Source organism: Corvus kubaryi, unplaced genomic scaffold (genome assembly GCF_017639235.1).
Source record: "Corvus kubaryi isolate FWS band 111438036 unplaced genomic scaffold, C.kubaryi_AGA036_p1.0 64958, whole genome shotgun sequence".
Classification (NCBI taxonomy): domain Eukaryota; kingdom Metazoa; phylum Chordata; class Aves; order Passeriformes; family Corvidae; genus Corvus; species Corvus kubaryi.
Genome location: NW_024581641.1, coordinates 92225 through 109100, shown reverse-complemented (window position 1 = coordinate 109100; position 16876 = coordinate 92225). Strand labels below are relative to the sequence as shown.

Below are 16876 nucleotides of genomic sequence, written 5' to 3'. Positions count from 1 at the left end.
TTGAAATTCAAAGCAAGAGACCCATGTCTGGGAGAAATCAATGGAGAACTCTGTTAAGTATGAAGTACTCTCAGTTGTTTCAAAAGAATATTAAAACAAAGGCTGGTGCTGATGCTGTGACATCAGTGTGGTGCACTGCATGGTCTCTGGCAAAATGCTCTTTTTTCATGGCAAAGTAGTTTCTCCAGAACAAAGCAGGTAAGAGAAAGGATTAAGAAAACAATAGAAATTATCAGACTAATTATAGATTGTTATCAGACCTTGATAATGAAGTGGCCCAAGAAGTACTGCCAAAAGTTGTGCAGTCAAGAAAGAAGCAGATTTTGTGGTAGGCAGAAGTAATCTGAGAAGATTTCAAAGAGCCACAAAGAACTGTGTTGATGAGCAGAAGGCACAAAACTTGGGAGTTGAACTGAGTTGCAAATAGCCAACTTATTCCCTGATGATCCATGTTTAAAAAGCTAACAGCTCCAGGATAAGAATGTGTAAAGGTAAAATATTAATTTCCTGGAAAAAATTCTGGTTAAAGAAACAAAGTAACAATGTAGACTTTAAAAAGGCAACAATGTAAACTTTAAAGGTGACAATGTAAACTTTAAAATAAAACCAAAAAACTAAAAATCAAAAAAATTAAACCCGCCATTACAAAATTAAATGAAATTTAAAAATATGTTATGGGTAAAATTGACTTTATGCAACTAATTTCACAGCATTATCTGTATTGATTTTCTTAAAGAGAAGCAACTGTATCATAAACAACGTTTTACCTTGGAAACTTGACTATAAAAATTAGAGGCTTATGGTGTTTAGTTGGCAAAATACGACCAGGACTATTTCTGTCATGACAATTACCAAATTTTATTGGTAACTTTTATATGTCTCTGTAAATTCAAACAGCAACTCATGGGGAAGAGCAGGAAGAAAAAGAATGGATTGTAATTCCCATACCTCACTGCTTTAATTACTAGATTTGTGAGACACATGAGGGGAATTTCCTCTGGGAAGTAATACTTTAATAAAATCTCAAGACAGGAGATAGGAGGCTTCTTCATGGATGCACACATATATTTTTTAAAAGTGGTGTACAAGACTTTGGGTACTTCTTTTTAAAGTTATTTCCTTCACAGTGGCGCATGGAAATTTGTATTGAGCAAACAGTGCTTCAGAGTTCATTAATGAGTGGATACTTTTCAAGCCACTTCTTGGCCCTGGACCTGGACATCAACATGCCTGCTTTGTAGACTTTTCCTTTCCTTCATCAGGCTGTAGAGCTTTATCTGGTTCCTGTGGAGCCAACTGGATAACTTGAATGCATATAAACATATGAATAGGCATGAGATTTCAGAGATATCATGATTTACTAAATCATAATGATTAAATCTGCCCCCAAAATAAGTTCTTACAAAAGAAATTACTGTAATAGGTTTCTATGGATAGCTCACTTTTTTAAAGCAACTTCATCCACATAATTCCCCTTGTTTCAGGAGTCTGAGTTTCTGACTTTAATTCATTGCAAGCCAACAGCAACCGGGAAGTCCATGAAGTTACCATAGTAACTCAATGGACAAAGACTTAATTCCCTAGTTTATATAAGCCAGAACTCATATCCTGCAGACAGTAATGGTCTTAAATTATTTAGGTCTATAAAGTCAATGGATTATATATATTTAATAAATAAATGTCAGTTCCTTAGTTAGTGAAAAATGGGCTTTGATTGCTCCATGCTGTCTCAAAAGTATTTGTATGTGGGATAGTAAGCCAGTCAAAAAGTCAAGTGGAATGAAAAGGAACAGAAACCAGGGTACAGTGAAAGTAGTTCTTTCCATGTTAAGAGAGGTTATGAGTTATGCTATTAACTTATTAAGTATTTATTTTGAAAAAATTCCTCAAACTGAGCTGTTAAGGTCCATAAATGCCACATGCATTTAACAGAAGGAGAGGATGACACACTTAGAATTTTGCAATCTAGTGAAAACCATGGTTTTGGAGTCAATTGTTGTTGTTCCCAGTTCACAAATATAATTTGCAGTAGCACTGCCGAGGTAACAACATGTGAAAGAGCAAATCTGAAGGAGAATTCTGTTGGAAAATGTGTTATGAACCACATAATTTTGTCACGGGCAGCATGGTTTACTGAGAGACATGACATATTTTTGGATTAAGAGTGTGGCATAATCAACAGTTATTCTGGGTTGTGTCAAGATAGATGTGAAAAAATAATAAAAAATAACTATGTATTTGCTTATTTCATACAATTTCCTGCTTCTCAGCTTCTTGATCACAATCTGAAAATCTTTTACCTAGAATTGATTTGAGATCACCCACTAACTGAGAACAAAAAGAATTTTCTTTTACTATCTGTTTAATTTTGCTCTCCTTCTCCACACCTTCTGCCTTATGCCACCTTTAGCAACTGGGTAGATTGAAATAATAAACCAGGCCTGCTGCATCGCAGCTTGCCTAAATAACCTTGGTAAATATAAATATAAATATAATAAACATTCTTTGTGAACATTGCACTAGTAAATGTATAGGGACATTTTAATCGTCAAATCCACCAATAACTTCAAATGTCTTAGAAAACAAATTCTGTGTAATTTAATTCCCTCAATTAATGAATTCTGTAGGTCTTTTTCATGAGATTCCTGAGGACATCAGTTATTTATCTTAGTCCTGCAAGTGCAAAAAGAACGACTCATGTGGGAATTGCCACTTGAGCTTTATTGTACTTTATGTTGCTTTATTTAGTTCTTTTTTTTTCCATTTTAATTCATATGCCAGCTTTCAATAGGATATTGAGCTTGAAAGTTTCCCCTGCATTTAATCTGAAGAGCAGACTGACATCTCTATTTCTTCCTGGATGGGAGCTCATCATGCTATCAGACTTTATCCTTGTATTTACATTTTGTGTCATTCCAACTATCGCCTATCATTCCAGTGGTTTGGGTCCTTTTACAGTTTCCTGCCCAGGACTTGTAAACAGTAGATAAATGGCATGAGAGGCAACAGGACATGAAAAACTATTCAGAAAAATAAAAAGAAAATTGTTAACTGTAACCAGAGGAAACAGGGACTAGTTTGATATGCCACTATCATAAATTTCTTTGTGGTTACATATGATAACAGAAGAGTTGGGGTTTTTTTTGTGATTTTAGGTAAGCTTGCTTTGTTCAGGAAGTTCTCATGAGTCATGGGATACCACAGGCAGTTGCTTTAATGACAGGTTTCCTCTCATTTCCCTTTTCCAACCTCCTCTGCTATTCAGCACATTCTGAGTTTTTAGGGGTCTCTTACAGAAAACATCCTTTTTTATTAGAAAATGTCTTCTAATTCTGAACTTTCTACAGATATATATTTATATATATATATATATGTGTTTGGGTTTTCTTTTGGCTATGTGTTTTTAGTGGTTTTTTTTTCTCAAAGTCTATTGTGGGCCATATAAACTTTGTATTGTGCGTGCCATAGCCTAGTTAGCCTTCCACTGTAAGCGCTAATTTTAATGAAATCATCTGTCCTCTGGACATTCAAAATTAGAAAACCACTCAGAAACCTAGTGTCTAATTCACTGCTTTCACAAAGGTCATCATATATGCCAGTGTAATGAATGGAGGGTATTTGCAAGATACAGATACATGCTTAATTTGGGTTGAAATTTGATAGTGCTTCATAATTTCACTAAGGCTTTGTTTAAACAAAAATCAGGTTAAAGTATATAGACAACTGGCTGAAAATTCAAGTAGAGATAAACTTGGATTACTCCCTGGTCTTATGGTTCTGCTACAGAGAAACTTGTAAAAAAAAGAACAACAAAAATATTTTAGTCCTGAGTTCTTGGTGTTATTGCCAATGCCTGTCAGCTAGCAAAGTAAATTCTGCACATTTTCACTCTCATTTTCCTTCAAATTACTTTTGTGACCTCCTTACCCCTAACTGAAATATGACTCCAAATATACATCACTAATGCTGATTATGTTATTGTACTATTTCACCTTCGCTGTGCAGTATCAACAGAGCAGAAACAGGGACAGAGTATTGGCATGGTGCTATAGAATCTTAAACACAGCACAGAAATCCCCCTCTTTGGGAAGGGGCCAGGGCCATTATCCATGCTAAGAGTGCCAGCATAGCAATGTGAAAACAAAACAAAAAATCCCCTCTGGATAGAAAGTGTCATTTTCCAAACAAATAAATACAAGGGTTTCAAGTTTTCTTAGTAGAACATTAAAATAAGCTCTACTCTGTAGAGTAATGAATAAATCTAGTGTGTTGATTCTGTTCATTGCTGAAACAGTGTCAAGAAGGATTAGGTAAAACTAAAAGAAACAAATGTATGAAGCATTCACACACAACCTTCAAGAGAAAAGAGGTAATGTGCCAGCTAGAACAGGAAATAGATAAAGGATTTTAGAGCATCTGAATTTGTCTTTTGGGACATCTTGCCATTTCCTTCACTTGATATCCAATGAATTTTACAGAATGCAAACAGCAATATTTAAAATAAGCACATATGGAAGTACTACATCTTAAAATTGAAATATGCTTGAACAAAACATCTTACTTTGAGAAAATGATTGAACTCTGAGCTATTTCAAAGTTGACAATTTCCAAATTAATCAAATTATCTGAAATGTTTCAATGGAATATCTTTGTGAAAGACAATGAGAAACAAAGGTTATCTCATAAAATTCCAGTTCATATAAAGAGAAAAAGAGGGTCAACATTTTTATGTCTGGATCACACTACTTGCTTTTTTTCAAATGCTGATATCAAACTGGATGCTGAACTATTTGCAGCTAGGATCAAGTACAGACCAAGTAGGCTTTGTGAAAAGGCAACCTTAAAGTAAGATATGATCTATATTCTGGATTCTTGCAGTTCAGTCTATTTGGATTTATAATCTTTGTGGAAACTGCAACTGATTCAATACACAGGGCACATAATTCATCTGTAATGAAAGCACTTCACCTTGAAGAGCACTTCCACTGGGTCTCAGTAGAACATTGTTCTATATTGAGAGTTCAGTGGGGGAACTGTGCTTAATGGTAAATGAATTTTAAGAGTCCCCTTTTTATCCCCTCAGAGGACTACATTGCTCTTCTGCAATCCTCTTACAGAATAGTTTGCAGTTTATACCTTATAGTTTAACAGCTTTTTTCAGTAGTCTGCCTTTTCCCTCTTTTCTTACACCAGATACTTTTGCTGCCCCTGGTCAGCCCCTCTTGTTCTTTGAATGGAGAAATTGTATGTTGTGAGTTGAACAAAATATAAAAAAAATTAAAAAGATTTTTGATTTTCTTTTTTTTTTTGCCAGGTTATTTACTACTTATAAAATAGAAGAGAAAGTTTGAAGGAAGAAAATGCCTGATAAGGTAGGAGAGTGACCAGCATGCTTACAGCATATTTTATGGCTTCAGCTCCTTTGTAAAGATGGTTTCTTTTGAAGGCTAAGGTTAATCTCTTGTCACAGGACTTTTTCTTGTATAATGTTGAGTTTGTTGAGCATTTTAATACAAGTTCGAAGAACTACTTCCAGCATCACTACTCATAAATCCAAATGCTCACTCCTCTTTAGAATGCCTGTACAATATCACCAAAACTGTGGGATTTATTTCTGCTGAGGAAGCAGAGGGTTTAAAAGAACTGAGAGACAATTATTATTTCAAGATAATATAATATTTTATTATTTTAGCACATTTGCCTAACTAATATACAAATATCACAAAGATTGGCACAATATATATGCAAAATAGAAAGCACTTGGAGCATGATTCCTTTATCCATCTGATAACCAAGATCCTTCCTGACTTTTTCTTCATAGAAAGAGGTCGCCGACTACATTGAGTTCAATGGAGTAAATTGAACTCTACAGGTTGTGCTTACTGCTGTCAGAAAATGGGAAACTAATCTCAAACCATGGCAAAAAATACCCCTGCTGTAATTATAACCTGTTTTCTTTATCACAGATGTAGATATGGGAGAGTTAGAGTGCATTATGACTATTGAAAAACAAAACCTGAACATATAAACATCTATACAGAAATATTCTGTATTTTAGAAATAGTTCAGATGTTCAAAGTATAAAATAGCTTCCAACACTAGAAGGGATGTTTTTTAACACACCATTAACATCACTGGTGGACTGTTTCTGTACATACAGGTTGTGGCCCTTAAATGACCACAACCAACTCCAATTTATGTTTGCAAACTAAGCAACTTATGTGATTTGATGAAATGTTATAAATGCTATCACACTGCTTATCTTTTATATATATGTAGCATTTTTTTTAATGGTAAATGGTGGTAAACTATTATTATATGTTGATAGCTAACTCGTTGGGTCGTCCTGAAGACCTAAAAAAATTGCTTTTGAGGTATGCCCTCTAAAAATCTTTAAGTCCTTGTGTCTCCAGTGCCAGATACTTGAATTAATATTTTTTTAACGCAGAGAATTGTTTCAATGGTATTTTATGACCATTGTTTATAAATATCTTGGTGTTTAAAAATAAAAGTTGTGGGTTTTGTATGTAGTTTAGCATCTTAGTTTTTCAAAACTTGTTTTCTTCAATTTCATTTCCTCTCTTGAGAGAGGGATGTGAGAATATAAAAACTTGATTTTTTATTTTTAACTTAGTTTTCACTAATTGTGAAGTAATTTCAAACCAATCTTTAACTAACTCTTAAGCTCATGAAGCAATGCCACGCAAGACAGAGCAGGCTGTGACTGATAACCCCCCTGGGGTTTGTCAGCAGCGCAGCTGTGGGCTGAGTGCCTGAGCTTGGTGGTGTGTGTGACTGGCTGCAGGGCTGGGCTGGCTCAGCATCCCGGTTATTCCCTGTTATCTCCTTTCCCCAGCTCTGGGAGGCAGCAAGCCACCGGCAGCTGCTGAGGCTGTCACCCATGGTTCAGCCTCGCATCAAGCAATCGATGTGTCTGATGGGCAAATACCTTGCAGTGTCTTTTACACAGATGAACTTGCTGCCACTTGACAGAGTTCCAACCTTTTACACCTATTAAGGAAGGAAACAATAATGCTGTCCTCTTCTCTCCAGGGTTTTCTATATGCTGCCCCTGACTGTGTCCTAAATGAATCAAGAAATCAATTTACAGCCTCTCAGCCTCGGTTAAATCAAACTTATTCACAGTTTCTGCTGAGTAAAAAACATCCAATGCTTCTCCTCAGTACCCACTGTCATTTTAACAAGATCTGTCAGAGCTTTGGCCAAAGCTACACTGTCCAAAGTGTTTAATTTTGCTTCGTTTCTCCTCTTTTTAGCTTTCCTTGTTACCTTTTTACTATTTTATTACTTTACCTTTATTAGTATTATTTGTGTAAATTATTTCTACTCCTAGAATCATTGTCTGCTAAATACAGCTGCTAAATGAGGTATAAAATTAATTTTATCACCAGAAAAACAGAACATAATATGGAATAAAGTTCTTTTATTGAAAAATAGAGACTATGAGATGAAATATTACAGTGTTTATTGTGAACTTACAGATATTATAGGCCTGGTAATAACGTAAGAGCTTATCTAGTATTTTTCTTGCAAGTGAATGTTTACTCTTTGCAACATAGATAACATTTTTGCTTTTAATAATACAGAGCCTGAGGCTCCCATGTTTTCTTGAGATGACATTTATTAATTTAAGCACCTGAAAGTTAAAGATCTAGTATAATGTCCTATGCAGCCTCCCTAAATAGTCAATGGAAAGAGAAAGTATCTGTGCTTTACAGCATTGTAAGAAAGGTAAGTAGCCTATGGAGTCTAAAACACCATCTTTCTGTTCAGTGAGAATCCTGTCAATTAACCTAAGGTAATAAGTGACTTAAAGACATTTACAGGCAGGTCACATGTTCCTCTATTAGGAATTTTTTCATTTCAGTTAGCGAAAGATGATTCCAGTAAAGGAAATTAGACAAGAACAAAGATGTTTCACAGATTAATTCATTTAAAACAATGTTTAAAATTCTTAACAAGCATGCTATTTATCTTCTTGGTACAAACTACTTTGAATTACAATATAAGCCCTTTTTTTTTAAACAATTTTTTTCTAGATTGAACAAAAGGAATAATGTTATCCAAAAGAGTTGACATTTCGTCCTTTGTTCCAGTATATTATTAAAAAAAAGACAAAAAACTTCAGAAAACTTTTTCTTACACATTCTTAATCCCTACTTAATACAGCTGATTGCCAGAATGCTTTTTCTCCATGTGATTATTAAGATTTATGATCAATATGATCACAATGTCATAGTATTTTGGTATCATACTAACATATATAAATCCTAACCACTATGCCATGTAGAAAGGAAAAAAAACCCTTTCTTTTGGATATGCACATACATCAAAGCAAAATGAAATTTTATTACCTCCCTTTATAGTTTTCTGTGATTTTGTCACACATGCATTAAAATTCATTTCTCATGCATTAGAGGTAAATACGATTTCAGTCTTTAACTGACATTAATTCATCCTCCAATAGGTTCTGCTATATCAGCCTGTAGGATCACCTTATTTCCCTGGTTTAGGTATAGTGAACATTCTCCAACATAGCCAGACAAAAAAAAAAGAAAGCCTACAGGCAACAATTATGAATTCTTAGAAATCTAAAGTTGCTGCCAGTGAAAGGCCACTGAAATTGTTCCAAACAGAGTTTATCTTCAGATATCCTACTGAAATACTGTACTTTTTACTCTCTCTGACATTTATGATTAGTAATACTCAGGAATACACTCTATCATTTTTATGATGCAACAGTTTTGCTGTGCTGTCTAGTTTTCATTTGAAACAAAATGGGCTGAATCAGATTGTAGCAGCTCAGACTTAAGCAGTATGTCTCCACTTGGAAATCAGCTATTATTCTGAAGAGGCTATCTATCAGAAGAAAAAAAAAAAAAAGAAAAGAAAAGAAAAGAGAAGAATAAACAGGCAAACTACACAACAAAAACCCAGCAGAGGAAAAAGCAAAAATCCATAATTTATGGCAACTTAACAGTTATTCACATCTGTGAATTATTTACTTTTGCAGTTTGTATAATAAAGATGGCAAATGTGATATAAATTTATATTTCAGAGTTTCTTTGAATGTTTCATGCATGCAACAATACCATGCTTGTAGACACTACATTTGGGAGTAAGTTCTTGCTTTAAATTTTCTTCTCCTTTGAGAAAATCATTTTATTTTGGGGAAATAAGCAATATTATCTATTGAAACTAACTTATTTTTTTAAAATATGTAATTATTTGGGGGGGTTAGGTTAATAATTCTTAGGTTTGCTCTGTAAGGGCTTGCTGTAATAGAAATCTTTTTTTTTTGTTGGTGCTGGGTTGCTAAGAGACCTCAGTGACATGTCTGGGTCCTTCAGATGGTAGTGGTGGAACTAACTAGCTCTGCCCATCAAACGGGGATGCTTCATGATCCAGTCTTGGGTTGTCACCTGAGGGTGGCTCAGGCTCCCACTGTAAGCAGTTTACGGTACTGCTGAGCAGGAGCCGGCAGCAGAGGAGGAAAGCTCTGAAAATCCCAATCACAGCCACAGTCGTGGGCTGGTGCAGAGTGCTGAGTATTTGAATGGGGAATCCCAGTCAGATATCCACCTGTGAACCAGTAGTGGATGGGGCTGGGGTTGCTCAGAGAGGTGCATGGGGGAGGGACCACACAGTATGTGAGGAGAGAAACTCTTTGTGTGTGGAAGGACTCTTAAGAGGGAGTCAGAGAGACCCATCCAATGCTGTGCACCATGTGGTGGAGACTGCTCTATCGACCTGCCTGAACTTCTTCCTGGAGGGTACCATCACTGCCACTGCCACAGGCTGCAGTAACTTAGGTAACTTAGCCATTCACGTAACTTAGCCCATTTATTCTCCACGCTGTCAAATTGACTTTAAGCTGTGACAGTCTTTGAGTCTAGGCTCTGTTTTCCTGTAATCTTTAAGTGGAAAAAAAATTTTCATAATATGCTCGCTTAACAAAATAGCTGAGATAAAGAATTGAGTAGAAGAAAATTATACGTGAGGCACCAGAAAATGAGTCTAATTTTGTAACATTTGCACACTCCTGAAAGAGTGCATATGAAAAGCTGAGCAATCATCACAGTTTATCTCTATATGACATTTACAAATGCTATTTATACATTTTCTGGGTCAGTCTTTTATGAAAATATCCATGTATGCCAGCTATCTAATGACCTGGCATTTGAAACCAATTCAATTTATATGTTAAATTTGATGTTAGGGGAAAACCAATACACTTACCACATTTTCGTTCTGTAAATCTAGTTGTCGTCTTAATTTGTCTGGAAACATCTTTTTATTTTCCAGGGGTATCTCATGGGATATAAAGTAGCATAAATCATTCTAGCTCATCTACCACTGGGAATTACTGTTAAGGGTAAATTTTGGCCTAGTCAATATATATCACAGTGGTACATAAAAACAGCACCAGCAATGCCCTTAATTTTCTCCAACAACTATCTGCCTCATACAGAGAAAGACAGAGTAAGAAATCAGCTCTACGAAGTTGAACTGGGCAGTAATTGAAAGGAGCACTGTTTTCTAATTTGAGAGCAAAGATGGAAGGTTTATAGTTTGCTTAATGTTGGCACACGCCCTCCTTTCTGTTCTATCCCTGAAGTTTTCTGCAGGCTCCGTTGGATGCTGAAGAGCCTGGGAAGGATATCATGAGTGTGAAAAATTGTCATGGCTCATGGACCCTTGGACAATGATCTCTTTTTGTGTTTTTCACCTAAAGTAGGAAATAGAAGGAATTCACTCCAGTTAGAGAAAAAAAAATCTCATTTCATATTGCTTCAAATGTCATGGATAAGTCAAAAGGGAAAGCAAATTTAGGACTGCTCCTAACTTTTGTTTGTTTCCATCTTCTCAAGAATACATGACAATGTATCAAGGCACTAGGGAGCTTCTCAACCAGTTTGCATGTAGGTGTTGATGCCAACATGTAACACAGAGCATGGGTTTGTGTAACAGCATGTGTGCTGTATGTCCATTTTCAGTAAATGTCTAAAAAAGATGCAGAAAATATTTAGAGTATTTTGGATTATATAAATTCTTACAAGCTGCTGTGTTATGATTTTGTTTATGAAGTTTGTTGGCAGATTTCTTGAAATCTTCAGAGTGCTTCAAATCATCCAGAAATCACAGATTAATGATTTAACAAGGAGTCACATCTGTTTTGGTTTTGTATCTTGTGTTTAGTATTACCCAGAAAGTGGGCATGATTCCTAGGAAGTGAGCTCTGTACACTTGTGACAGCATCCAGTGAACCACAATCTCTTTGCAAAGCAAGATCAGATACAGATCTTTGTTCCATCTCCTAATAAATTCTGCTTGGGATATATAGATACCATTTAACAATTTAAATTTTTAAAGAGATGTTAAATAACAGCTTTCTTTGCAAAGATTTTTAATCCTCTTTTTTTTCTCTAAGCAGTTTTGACAGATTGCATTATCCCACCTCAGCTTGTGAATCACAGGAGCTTGATATTTCCCACATACTCTAGATATCCTATTCACCATTCTGAAAAGGTTCTCTACAGGGAAAGGAGTGTGTAACCACAGTGTCTTTACGATTTGACAAGCATTGTCTCTTTAAATCCCTTTTAATTTTTGTAAGCTTTCTAGTTAATGAAAACGCATCATTTTGACTACACCATCTGAATGCTAACAGTGAAAAACCTCAAACCTTCTTTATGCTGCATGACAAGGAGGGCAGAGCATTTGAAATATTTGAAATAATTTCTATTATTGCTTAATATACTTGGAAACCCAGTCTTAAACAGAAAATTTATAAGCAAAATAAAAGTTCAAGAACTTCAATTTTCTCTTTTATTTAGCACTGTCTAAAAGATCTGTAAAATACTGAGAAATTTTGCAGCCATATTTTATACTGATTAGGTTTTAATCACGTTAAAGACTTAACAATAGTATTCAGTCACACTTAATTCTGTTATTCTTTTATTACTTATATTTTATCATTTACTCTACTCAGATGTGTTTTGACTTCCAGTGTGTCGAAATTATGTGTAAAAAGTAAAATGTTAAATGACATCTTACACTTCCTCTAATGTTTAGTTAACAATTTTGCAACTGCTGTCACTCCCTAGTTATAAAAATATATATATGCAGTGTCAATGCAAAAAAGAGTTTGCCCTCCACAAATTTAAAATTGCATCAGAACATACGTGTTAGAATTCTCCCTCAAGATAATCTTAGCAATCCTCAGGTATTGTATTTTTAGTTCCAGTACTGTATTTGCAAATACAAAATCTTTTACTGAGGTTTTACTTTCTTTTTTTTCTGCTTTTATCCTAATTAAATATCCCTTTTTCCTTAATTATGTTGTCTCAAAAGGAGTTTGCTTTAATAGTTAGGTCAGTGGCCTGAGAATGAAAGATTCTAATTTAATACCACCTTCCATCGGCAAGGTCTTCGCTATGTTTGTGTCCCTAATAGAAAGCCTGGGAGAAATGTTCTTTTGCAAACATCGTTAACAGTTACATCTTGTTAGCAGCAGCAACTGCAATTTCTTTTGTGCTGCAGGCAATGCACATGCAGAGAAGAGACCTTGATGTCTGTACCCAAAGCAGAATTATGTTCCCTGGTCTGTCCCATGTGGTCTTCATCCACACCAACTTCCTCTCTAATGGATGTGTACTTTGTCTGCTTAGCAGGATCTGGAATGAATCCAGGATAACCAGGATAGCTGAGGCTACCATAGACATTCTCTGGCCCTTTGATTCATCCATTTTCAGAAACAAATATTTTGTTGGATAAAAAAATCAAAGGACAGATAAGAAAGACGTGTTACACCTCACTCCCTTTAGCATCGAAGGGATTGGAACATAGTTGAAATAGGAAAAGGTTTAGGAACTGTGGTGGAACTTATCTCTACTGCCTGTGATAGAAATCAAAACTTTCTATGACTTACAAAGTGAAAGGAAGACAATGGTTTTCACCTGAAAAGGATCTAATACTTTAATTCAGTATTATCTATTGTATTGTTAGATCTGTTGGCACAATTACTTTATAAGTTAAACTGATTTAAGAAATAGCCAAATCTTTCTGATTAAACTAAACAAGAAGATCCCAAGTATATTTTTAGAGAACATGGTGCAAAGAATACACAATGGAAATTTCACCCAAAAGAATTATAAAGTATCAAAGCAAATAAACCAAAGAGTAATGATGAAAAGCAACAATAGCTTAAACCATAAACATCATTAAAATATGCCTGTATAGCATATCATATATTGTTTTCATATATCGCTTTAAAATTCTGCTGATATTGTCTGAAAATTACTTCATATCAGTAATTAGAAAAGCTTCTGACACATGAAAGAAGTATATTGACTTCATTTTTAAGATATTATACATCTTTCGGTTTTGAATGTAAAGTGTGCATTATAATTTCATAAATTACCTTTTACTTTTACCTAGGTAAAAGTAGTTACATTTTGCTTTTAAAAATGTGTGGCTTTCCATAGTAGATTTGTGACTTTGTTCTTTAATTTTAAGCTACTTCTCTTAGAGTATTTTGCGAGCAAGGCCCTCTTTCATCCTCTCTCCACTACCTAAAAATAATTCCAAGAATGGATTTTCGTTGTCTAGCTCTTTCACTGATGCATTTTTTATTCTGTAAAAATGCAGAAAGTCTGAACTCCTGTCACAGCCCTATATTCATTTTATGTAAGTGCTTGGTTCAACACTTCCAACAGAAAAATGCTGAACATTGAAATGTATTGTTATAACTCCTAAAACTGAGTCCACAGATCAATTTTTGCACCTTAGTGCAAATTTATCCAGGTATAAAATAAAAGTAGTTTATCTGGAGTGCTTTTGCAACCACAACTGATTCTAAATAACAATCTATTAAAAAATAATGTTATAAGCCAAAAGCTGGGTAATTCCCACCAGTTTCATAGCAAAATATTTTGTAGAAATGAGCAAAATGACAGACACTCAGTATTTTAATAACAAATCAGCAGCTATTAAATGTCTCTGGGCTATATTCTACTGGTTGTTTCTTGGCTACAGTCTATTTGAAGAGTCTGAGCTATAAAAATAAATTGTAGTTACCTCCAGTAGAAGCATTACAAAAGAAACATGCAATGCAAATATTTTGCCAGTGTATGTACCACACAGTTCTTTGAAAATCTCATTTATTAACAAATTGCTGTTTAACACTCGAGATCTGACAAAAGTAGAGGCACACATTTTCTGTGGTATGACAGACTTTGCAGTTGCTAGGTGGGGGATTATAAAGAGAAATGGGAACAGAAATGTCAGTGAAATTAAGGAAAAAAATATATTATTTCTGTTACATCAGAGTGAAGAGTATCAAGAAGGGAGTATTTCCCACTGTTCCTTTAAAGCAAGAGACTTTTCACGCTTCTCGATGTCACCCTCAGAAATTGTAAGCACACTTTCGTGACAATCACTCACCTAAGTGCAGTTGAAGTAATCACAAGCACTCTGTCAGAGCTGGGGGTTTTGCAAAAATGGATTGATAATCAGCATGAAAATTTTAGTGTGCAAGTTGAACACAAAACAAGCATAGTGAGTATTTCCTCTGTTAAATCCAACTTAGAAGTTTGGAATTTCACAGATATAGAAGTTAGACAGTGGACTCTGAAGAAACAACAAAGGCAGATTTCTCTTTCTAGAGGTTTTGAGTGGCTTCTGGGTTTGTCTTTGCCTTTTGTGGCTTTTGCACTGGAGGCACCCAGGTAAGTGTTTTAAGTTTGATTTTAGAATACAAAAAATAAAAATAAATATAGAGAGAAATATCTTACCTGTGTAACTTCAGGGCCTTCTAGGTATAAAGGAATGGATATTACAAAAGTTGCGTGAAACATGGGATGCAGAGAAGTAAGCAGTTCTGTTTTACTTCACAGATCCTCAGAAAGCTCTAGGAGTTACAGCTTCCTGCCAGTATAAGTCACTTGTGCTTTTACTTTTGAAAACTCACAGTATGACACTGCTTACTGCATGCTATTTTGGGTGCCCTGAGTAAAACTATGAACACAGGCACTTTTGTGCAAAACATCATAAGGCCTCTCTGATGTTCATTCAGAGTTCAGAATTAAAATGCAGAAGGCTCTAGCAAGCAAAATACAAGCTGATTTTCTTCTTCCTAGTGGAAAAATAAAGTACTCCCTGGCAAGTAACCAGGGTGGTGGGAAGGTAATTCATTTTGTGTGAGAGCATTTTGCAAGTGAAAGGGATGTGCCCTCTGTTTAGAGTTTAGTCAGGGAAAAAAGTGGCCAGTTTAGAGTAGTCACAAAAGTTAGTCAAAAAAGAGAGTTTCTATAGTCTGGGTTTTGCCCTCTGGTCATTTTTTTCCCCACCAAATAATTTAGTTTAAAAAATAATAAAATCTTCACTCTGAGAAAAAAAACACATGCCCAAGATATTGGTTTATTTTCCTGTGTATTTTTAAAGGCACTAAATAAATGCATTTTCTTTTCTTATAATTCCTTGTGAAAATTGAATTTTATCTACTAAAATATAGGGGTTTTATAGTCAAGTGAAAAATGTAATAAAAATAATACAATTTAAAATACCCCACAAAAATCCCATAAAAATATTGTGGAATAATTATGCAACAGGTTATAATTTTTCATAGAAATCAGATTTCTCTTAAGTGAATTTAGGAAATTTTGAGCAATAATTCAAATATTCATTATGCTTTTATAAAAAAATGAGGCTATTTGGTGAAGAAACAAGAACTGTGTGTTGCAGTAACACTTCAGTAATTATTATGGGAGACATATTTATGGTGGTATAATTTAGAGCCTAGTACCACATCAATTATAGCTCCAGGCCAAGAAGATATCTGAGAAGTCCTAAATGGAAAAAACCAAACATTACATTTTGTCAGACATAATATGTCCTGTTAACTATAGAACAAAAACTAAAAAAACCCTCCAAGCAACCTATCTCAAGAAAAGTTCTCTCTCCCTTTTTCTTCTTCCTCATCCAGTCTCAGAAAATTTAACAACTGTTTCTATGTGGAAATGTAAAACTTCTTGTCTGTACTTCTGTCACATATATTGTACCTTTTTTTTTTTTTTAAATAAATTACGGCCAGCTATGCAGATCTTAGTAAGATATCCAGGAATTTCATGGGCAGAGCACAAGAAATGGCAAATGAGGAAAGGTTACTCTTTAGCATGGATAATGCTGTAAACCAGCCCGATTGGACCATGGTCTGCAAAGGGAACAGTTCTGGTTGATGAAGATGTGAAGTCTGGTGCCTTGGCTAATACTGAATCACTGTTTACTGTATTTACATCTAGATGTCAAGGTCAAATTAACTGCTCCCAAATAAACACAAACCCCCCTAATATCACAGGCTTTAAAACTTGAGTTGAATGGGCTTGAAGTAACACAGGAAAACTGTCCACCCGTCATGTCCATCTTGACAGAGTCAGAAAGACTTGTTCTCTGTAAGAAAGTACAGTGTAAATTATCTGTGCAGCTGGATTTTTGTAAGATTATTCAGAATTACTTGTGAGTCTTTTGAGGATGATCTCATGAAAACTTCTTGAGGATTATCTCATCCTAATGACTTCAGTTTAGTCGTTTAGTAACATAGTTTCTGTATCAGGCTGGAAATTAATACAATTTATCAAGTAATATACACTTTTAGCTTTAAGTCGATAGATCAGTTAAGATTTTTTTTCTCAAATAAAAGCTTTATTACACAGCTTAAGGTTCTTTGACAATACTGTGTTCTTAATACACATTATTTAATTATTTATGAAATTATATATGTGAAAAACAAGCTGACATTTATTTCTGCTGCTCTTACCTCAAGCATTTTTTGCCTGTTCTAGACAAAACTTAATTT

General features: G+C 34.8%; 1 protein-coding gene across 5 annotated transcripts in view; it reads right to left on the bottom strand.

Annotated features, from left to right (window-relative positions):
* Positions 1-16876, bottom strand: part of LOC121672781 (cadherin-19-like) — a 114728-nt gene that overhangs the window by 51991 nt on the left and 45861 nt on the right. Inside the window, exon 1 of one of the 5 annotated variants that reach the window (XM_042045626.1) lies at positions 14817-14978. The exons of the other annotated variants lie outside the window; for them this stretch is intronic. The gene's annotated coding sequence lies outside the window, so the exon portion shown is untranslated. Of the gene's footprint in view, positions 1-14816; positions 14979-16876 lie in introns of those variants that run through there. 5 annotated transcript variants of the gene reach the window in all.